We start from the raw sequence: 7,500 nt of genomic DNA on the forward strand, positions 1-7,500 counted from the left end.
TCTTTGTTAGAAATATAGCTTCGTCCAATTTGTTTTATATTCTAACAAAGTGCAGATTGGATTTTAAACCATTTAAAACATGTCATCAAAATTCTAAAATTAATCTTAATCAGGAAAAATTACTAATAATGTTCCATAAATTATTTTTTTAATTTTTTCAAAAATATTCGAATTAGCCAGTTTTTCTCTTCTTTTTTTCGGTTGAATTGTGAATTTTAAAGAGTCGAAATTGAAGATAAACTATGTTTCAAAGTTTAATTTTCATTTTTTTCCTGTTTTCTCCTCTTTTAAAAGTGTTTTTTTCATCATTTATTCTCTACAAAAAACCTTCCGTAAAAGGAAAAAAAAATGTACGACGGAATGACAGACAGAAATACCCTTTATATGTATATATATATATATATATATATATATATATATATATATATATATATATATATATATATATATATATATATATATATATATATATTAAAGGTAAATTGAGAAAATTGGCTATTTCTGGCAATTTATTTAAGTGTGTATCAAACTGTTCCCAAGAAGTAGCTCTTGGTTTCAAAAAGGTTGGTGACCCCTGCTCAATAGTAATGCTATTTATTTTGTCAAATTTAGCATTGTTCTTTTAAATGACTCGCTTTTAACCTCGACCACTATCTCTCATACTTTTCGCTCCAGATCGTTTGTTCTTAGGTTTGGGATTCATCACCCTACTCCTTCTCGCTTTTTGTATTCTCCCTCACAAGTATACAAACGTATATTATAGCCAAATGTCGAGCAGCACTTTTCATCACATTTTTTTTTCCAATTCTCAGACTTGTGTAAACAAAAAGGCTGCTCTGACCTTCGACCTTCATCCGGTGACAATGACAACCAATAGAAAATGGGGGCGTGTCTAACTGAAATCACTTCTTTAAACCACCACCAAGAGGCAGTGTGTAACATAACAGGAGCCCTGTGGTGCACTCACAGTTTAAAATCACACAACTCCTTCACTTTAACAGCCAGGTCACTACAAAGGTTAGAAATCAAAAATAAAACCCACTTTACCTTGTTGGCTTCATCTTCTTGTTGTGCAGCGGAAGGGCGGGTTTGACAACACCGTGTATACTTCCTGAATGTTTTAAACCACACATCGCTTAATCATTGCTTGTTTTGGACTCATATCGAGCTAGCAGAACTAGAAAAGTGCTGTAAATAGTTAAAGAATGCTTAAAGGACCCAGAACTAACACACTAGCACAGTAGCTGACAACAACACTGAGAATAGGCAAATGTGGAAATACTGTCAAAGCGCTTTGGGTGTTGCAATCCGCTGCTCGGATCTTCACAGATTGTTGTTTTGGTTCCATTTTCATATCGCATTTCGGTAGTTTGACCTCCTTATTTCCTGTTAAGTCCGTCACCATGGTTACGTATTATTTCCACCTGCTACTCTCGGTTCTCGCACACCTGTTTATCGTAATCACCTCCCTTTTTTAAGCTCCCTCCTTTTCGTTGTTCTGCCTCGGATTCTAATTTGCCTTCGTGCAACAGTTGATGACTTGTTTTTCATGCTCTCACTCGTTAGCTCTCATGCTATGCTTCATTTCATTCCTAGCTCTCATGCTAATGGTTTTGTTTTCCCTTTTTGTGCCTTCGTGCCAAGTTTAGTTTTTCTGTTCATCTTCCTAGCTTCCATGCTTGCGCCATTTGTTTGCCTTTCTGCTTAGCACCAGTATATTTTTGTTCCTTAGCCTTTTAGTCGTTAAAAAAATACTTTATATCTTACCTCACGCTGTGTTCTTGCTCGACGCATCCCTGGAGGAACAAATCCGGCATCGCTATGCCACACAGTCGTCACATTGGGCTCCTTAAAAAGGGATAGAAAAACGCTATACAAGTACAACCCATTTACCATTTACCATGTACTGACTGAATGACCGCCAGAGACGCCCACAATGGATGTGCTGCCGGGCACAAAATGAGTGGATAAAATATTGGCTTGTAAATCGAGCTTCCCTCTAGCTGTAAAGTATTGAGAAAAAGTACAAAAAAAAAACTTTATAATGAAAACTGGGGATAAACAGTGTGTATTTTTTAGGCTTATAATGTTAACCGATTATTTACGCCTATTGTTTTTTAAATTTGGACTGTACACTTTCGAAACAATGTCGTACGCAGCGATACTGGCGTTTCAGATGGCTGATAAAGCACCGTGGCTTTTTCCCCTCTTTGTCTTCCTCTGAAACAAACAAGATCGACACGATGCTTGTTTACAACGAGCTCAGGGACAGTTTACAACACGAGAAAAGGAGCGCTTGATTTGCTCACTCCAGCTTACAAACCCCGTTTCCATATGAGTTGGGAATTTGTGTTAGATGTAAATATAAACGGAACACAATGATTTGCAAATCCTTTTCAACCCATATTCAATTGAATGCACTACAAAGACAAGATATTTGATGTTCAAACTCATAAACATTATTTTCTTTTTGCAAATAATCATTAACTCAGAATTTCATGGCTGCAACACGTGCCAAAGTAGTTGGGAAAGGGCATGTTCACCACTGTGTTACATCACCTTTTCTTTTAAAAACACTTAATAAACGTTTGGGAACTGAGGAAACTAATTGTTGAAGCTTTGAAAGTGGAATTCTTTCCCATTCTTGTTTTATGTAGAGCTTCAGTCGTTCAACAGTCCGAGGTCCCTGCTGTCGTATTTTACACTTCATAATGCGCCACACATTTTCGATGGGAGACAGGTCTGGACTGCAGGCGGGCCAGGAAAGTACCCGCACTCTTTTTTTACGATGCTTCGCTGTTGTAACATGTGCTGAATGCGGTTTGGCATTGTCTTGCTGAAATAAGCAGGGGCGTCCATGAAAAAGACGGCGCTTAGATGGCAGCATATGTTGTTCCAAAACCTGTATGTATCTGTCAGCATTAATGGTGCCATCACAGATGTGTAAGTTACCCATGCCTTGGGCACTAATGCTCCCCCATACCATCACAGATGCTGGCTTTTGAACTTTGCATTGTTAACAGTCTTGATGGTGCGCTTCCTCTTTGGTCTGGATGACACAATGTCGAATATTACCAAAAACAATTTGAAATGTGGACTCGTCAGACCACAGAACACTTTTCCACTTTGCATCAGTCCATCTTAGATGATCTTGGGTCCGGAAAAGCCGGCGGCGTTTCTGAATGTTGATAAATGGCTTTCGCTTTACATAGTAAAGCTTTAACTTGTACTTACAGATGTAGCAACGAACTGTATTTAGTGACAGTGGTTTTCCAAAGTGTTCCTGAGCCCATGTGGTGATATCCTTTAGGGATTGATGTTGTTTTTTAAAACAGTGCCGTCTGAGGGATCGAAGGTCACGGTCATTCAATGTTGGTTTCCGACCATGCTGCTTACGTGGAGTGATTTCTCCAGATTCTCTGAACCGTTTGATGATATTATGGACCGTAAATGTTGAAATCCATTAATTTCTTGCAATTGCAATTTGAGAAACGTTGTTCTTAAACTGTTTGACTATTTGCTCACGCTGTTGTGGACAAAGGGGTGTACCTCGCCACATCCTTTCTTGTGAAAGACTGAGCATTTTTTGGGAAGCTGTTTTTATACCCAATCATGGCACCCACCTGTTCCCAATTAGCCTGCACACCTGTGGGATGTTCCAAATTAATGTTTGATGAGCATTCCTCAACTTTATCAGTATTTATTGCCACCTTTCCCAACTTATTTATCACGTGTTGCTGGCATCAAGTTCTAAAGTTAATGATTATTTGCAAAAAAAAAAGTGTTTATCAGTTTGAACATCAAATATGTTGTCTTTGTAGCATATTCAACTGAATATGGGTTGAAAATGATTTGCAAATCATTGTATTCCGTTGATATTTACATCTAACACAATTTCCCAACTCATATGGAAAGGAGGTTTGTACATATCGACACAAATATTTTCTGTCGGATATCAATCGTGCACCCCCAATAAAACACAAAGCTGAGTTGTAAGTTTTGTTAGTTAAAAAAAAAAAATCTAATCATATGGGCTTTGAAAATGAAGCAGCATTTTTTTTTTTCGTTTGCTGTGTTAATGCGCACTGGCTTTTTTGCCCCTCTTTGCGGATTGTTTGGAGAAGGTTTGGTGCAAATATCAGGCAAAATATCTTCCACTCAAACAGTGGAGAAGTCCCACAAGACGCCATGCTTGTTTACAATGAGCTCAGGGGAAGTTTAGCACGAGAAAAGGTGAGCTTGATTTGCTCACTTTCGCACAACTACAGGTCAATAAGGCTGATCTCTCCTCATTGGAGCGTTTTTTTGGTTGTTTTTATTGGTTATGTGGCCTTTTTTAAATCAGCATTAACGGTGTAATATCATGATTCCTAATGTAAGCACAATTATTGTCCGTCCAATATGTATCATACACCATGCAAGCTGTTTTTTTCTTTTTTTATTGTATTGTATTGCAATGAAATACATCAACAAGGCCCACACTTCCTTTGATTTTTTTTGGTATGCCGCCCTCATTGGAAAAAGCCCCTGCAATACACCTTCTGGACAGGACAACCGAGTCGTTTATCTTCAATCTTAACATCTCATTAAGACATTTCCCACAGTCCGCATACGAGCACAGATGGACGCGTTGGGTGTAGAAAAATATGAAAACCTACGAAGCATCTTTTCTCTGAAAGACTGCAGTGATTCTGAAACTGTGGTATGCAGGCTCCATTTTATGGTATGCCAATAGAATCACTTAATGACATTTTCATACACAGTGTTACTGTTCAAACTGTTTGGTCAAAAACATTAAACATACTTGTTAAATAAAACCTTTGCCTTGTTTTTATTAGATAGCTAGGTCTACTATGATACTGTATTTTGATGTTGGTCATTGTGGTGGTACTTGGAAAGCCAAGTTGATTCTTGATGTGAACTAGAGCAGTGGTCCCCAACCACCGGTCTGTGACGCATTTGCAACCGGGCCGCGCAAAAATTAATTTCTCAACTATCACATTTTCTCCGACTTATCTTTCATCTGTCCCACTAAATACACAAATAAGCTTGTTAATAGATGTATATTACAACTCTTTTGGTATAGTACATGGGACAATGCACATTAATTTTCACCATACACAAATTGTGTGTGTGTATATATATATATATATATATATATATATATATATATATATATATATATATATATATATATATATATTTATATATATATATATACACACAGTGAAAACAACAAGTATTTGAACACCCTGCTATTTTGCAGGTTCTCCCACTTAGAAATCATGGGGGGGTCTGAAATTTTCACGGTAGATGCATGTCACTGTATGAGAAATAACCTAAAAAGAAAATTCCAGAAATCACAATTTATGATTTTTTTAACAATTTATGTGTGTGATAAAGCTGAAAATAAGTATTTGAACACCAACATTAATATTTGGTAGAGTAGCCTTTGTTTGCAATTACAGAGGTCCAACGTTTCCTGTAGTTCTTCACCAGGTTTGCACAAACTGCAGGAGGGCTTTTGGCCCACTCCTCCAAACAGATCTTCTCTTGATCAGTCAGGTTTCTGGGCTGTCGCTGAGTAACACAGACTTTGAACTCCCTCCAAAGATTTTCAATTGGATTTAGGTCTGGAGACTGGCCACTCCAGAACCTTGATATGGTTCTTACGAGGCCACTTCTTGGTTTTCCTGGCTGTGTGTTTTGGGTCATTGTCATGTTGGAAGATCCAGCCATGACTCATCTTCAATGATCTGACTGAGGGAAGGAGGTTTTTGGCCGAAATCTCACAATACATGGCTGCAGTCATCCTCTCTTTAATACAGTACAGTCATCCTGTCCCATGAGCAGAAAAACACCCCCAAAGCATGATGCTACCACCCTCATGCTTCCAAGTAGGGATTGTGTTCTTGGGATGGTACGCATCATTCTTCTTCCTCCAAACACGCATAGTGGAATTCTGACCAAAAAGGTCCATTTTGGTCTCATCTGTCCACAAAACTTTCTCCCATGACTCCTCTGGATCACCCAAATGGTCATTGGCAAACTTAAAACGGGCCTTAACATGTGCTGTTTTAAGCAGGGGAACCTTCCGTGCCATGCATGATTTCAAACCATGACGTCTTAGTGTATTACCAGCAGTGACCATTGAAACAGTGGTTCCAGCTCTTTTCAGGTCATTGACCAAGTCCTGCCGTGTAGTCCTGGGGTGTTTTCTCACCTTTCTCAGCATCATTGAGACCCCACCAGGTGATATCTTGCATGGGGCTCCACTTCGATTGAGATTGACCGTCATGTTTAGCTTCTCCCATTTTCTAATGATTGCTCCAACAGTGAACCTTTTTCCACCAAGCAGCTTGGCAATTTCTCCGTAGCCCTTTCCATCCTTGTGGAGTTGTAACATTTTGTCTCCGGTGTCTTTGGACAGCTCTTTGCTCTTAGCCATGCTGAATGTTTGGGTCTTACTGATTGTATGGGGTGGACAGGTGTCTTTATGCAGCTAACGACCTCACACAGGTGCATCTGATTCAGGATAATACAGTGGAGTGGAGGAGGACTTTTAAAGGCGGACTAACAGATCTTTGAGCGTCAGAATTCTAGCTGACAGACAGGAGTTCAAATACTTATTTTCAGCTGTATCACACGAATAAATTGTTAAAAAATCATAAAGTGTACTTGTGCAATGACAATAAAGATGTATCCAATCCTATCTATCCTATCCAAAATGCCAAATCAGTTTCAGGAATATAAAAAACATTAACCCGGACACCCTGGCTGTTGACCTCCAGCATCTCTCCTCTGTCAACTTCCCATCAGTCACTGAGTCAGTAGACTTCTACAACACTTCACTGACCAGGCTCCTAGACCTCCATGCCCCTGTCAAAACCCGAACAGTCACCTTCATGCGCTCAGCCCCCTGGTACACCGACGAGCTGCGGAAGATGAAGAGAGCGGGACGTGTCCTTGAACGGCGTTTCGTGGACTCAGGACTCACTGTTCACAAAATAGCGTATCGAGAACACCAGAAGGCCTATTCAAAGTCCCTCAGTGATACCCGGTCCCGGTTCTACTCCTATATCATTCAAAATAGCCCTAGAAACTCCAAGCAACTTTTCTCCACCATAAACCATCTCCTCTAACCCCAAACTCACCTACACTCGGACACCACACAGAAGCAATGCAACAATTTCATCTCTTTCTTCAGGACTAAGGTGGAAAACATCCGCTCCTCTCTCTCCACTCCCCCTACTCCAGTCCCAAGTGTCAACCCTCAGCCTGGGACCACTCAGCCTCTTTGCTGCTTCACAGACATCACGCAGAGAGAGGTTGAGGGCATCATGAGGAAGACGAAACCCTCCACCTGTATCCTGGACCCCTTTCCCTCAGCCCTGACCAAAATGCACACCCCTGCCATAAGTCCTTTGATCACCACAATCATTAACCACTCCCTCCAGGCTGGTCAGGTCCCCACTGCCCTGAAAACTGCAGTCATCAAAC

This window comes from Nerophis ophidion, linkage group LG05 (assembly GCF_033978795.1).
Source record: "Nerophis ophidion isolate RoL-2023_Sa linkage group LG05, RoL_Noph_v1.0, whole genome shotgun sequence".
NCBI lineage: Eukaryota > Metazoa > Chordata > Actinopteri > Syngnathiformes > Syngnathidae > Nerophis > Nerophis ophidion.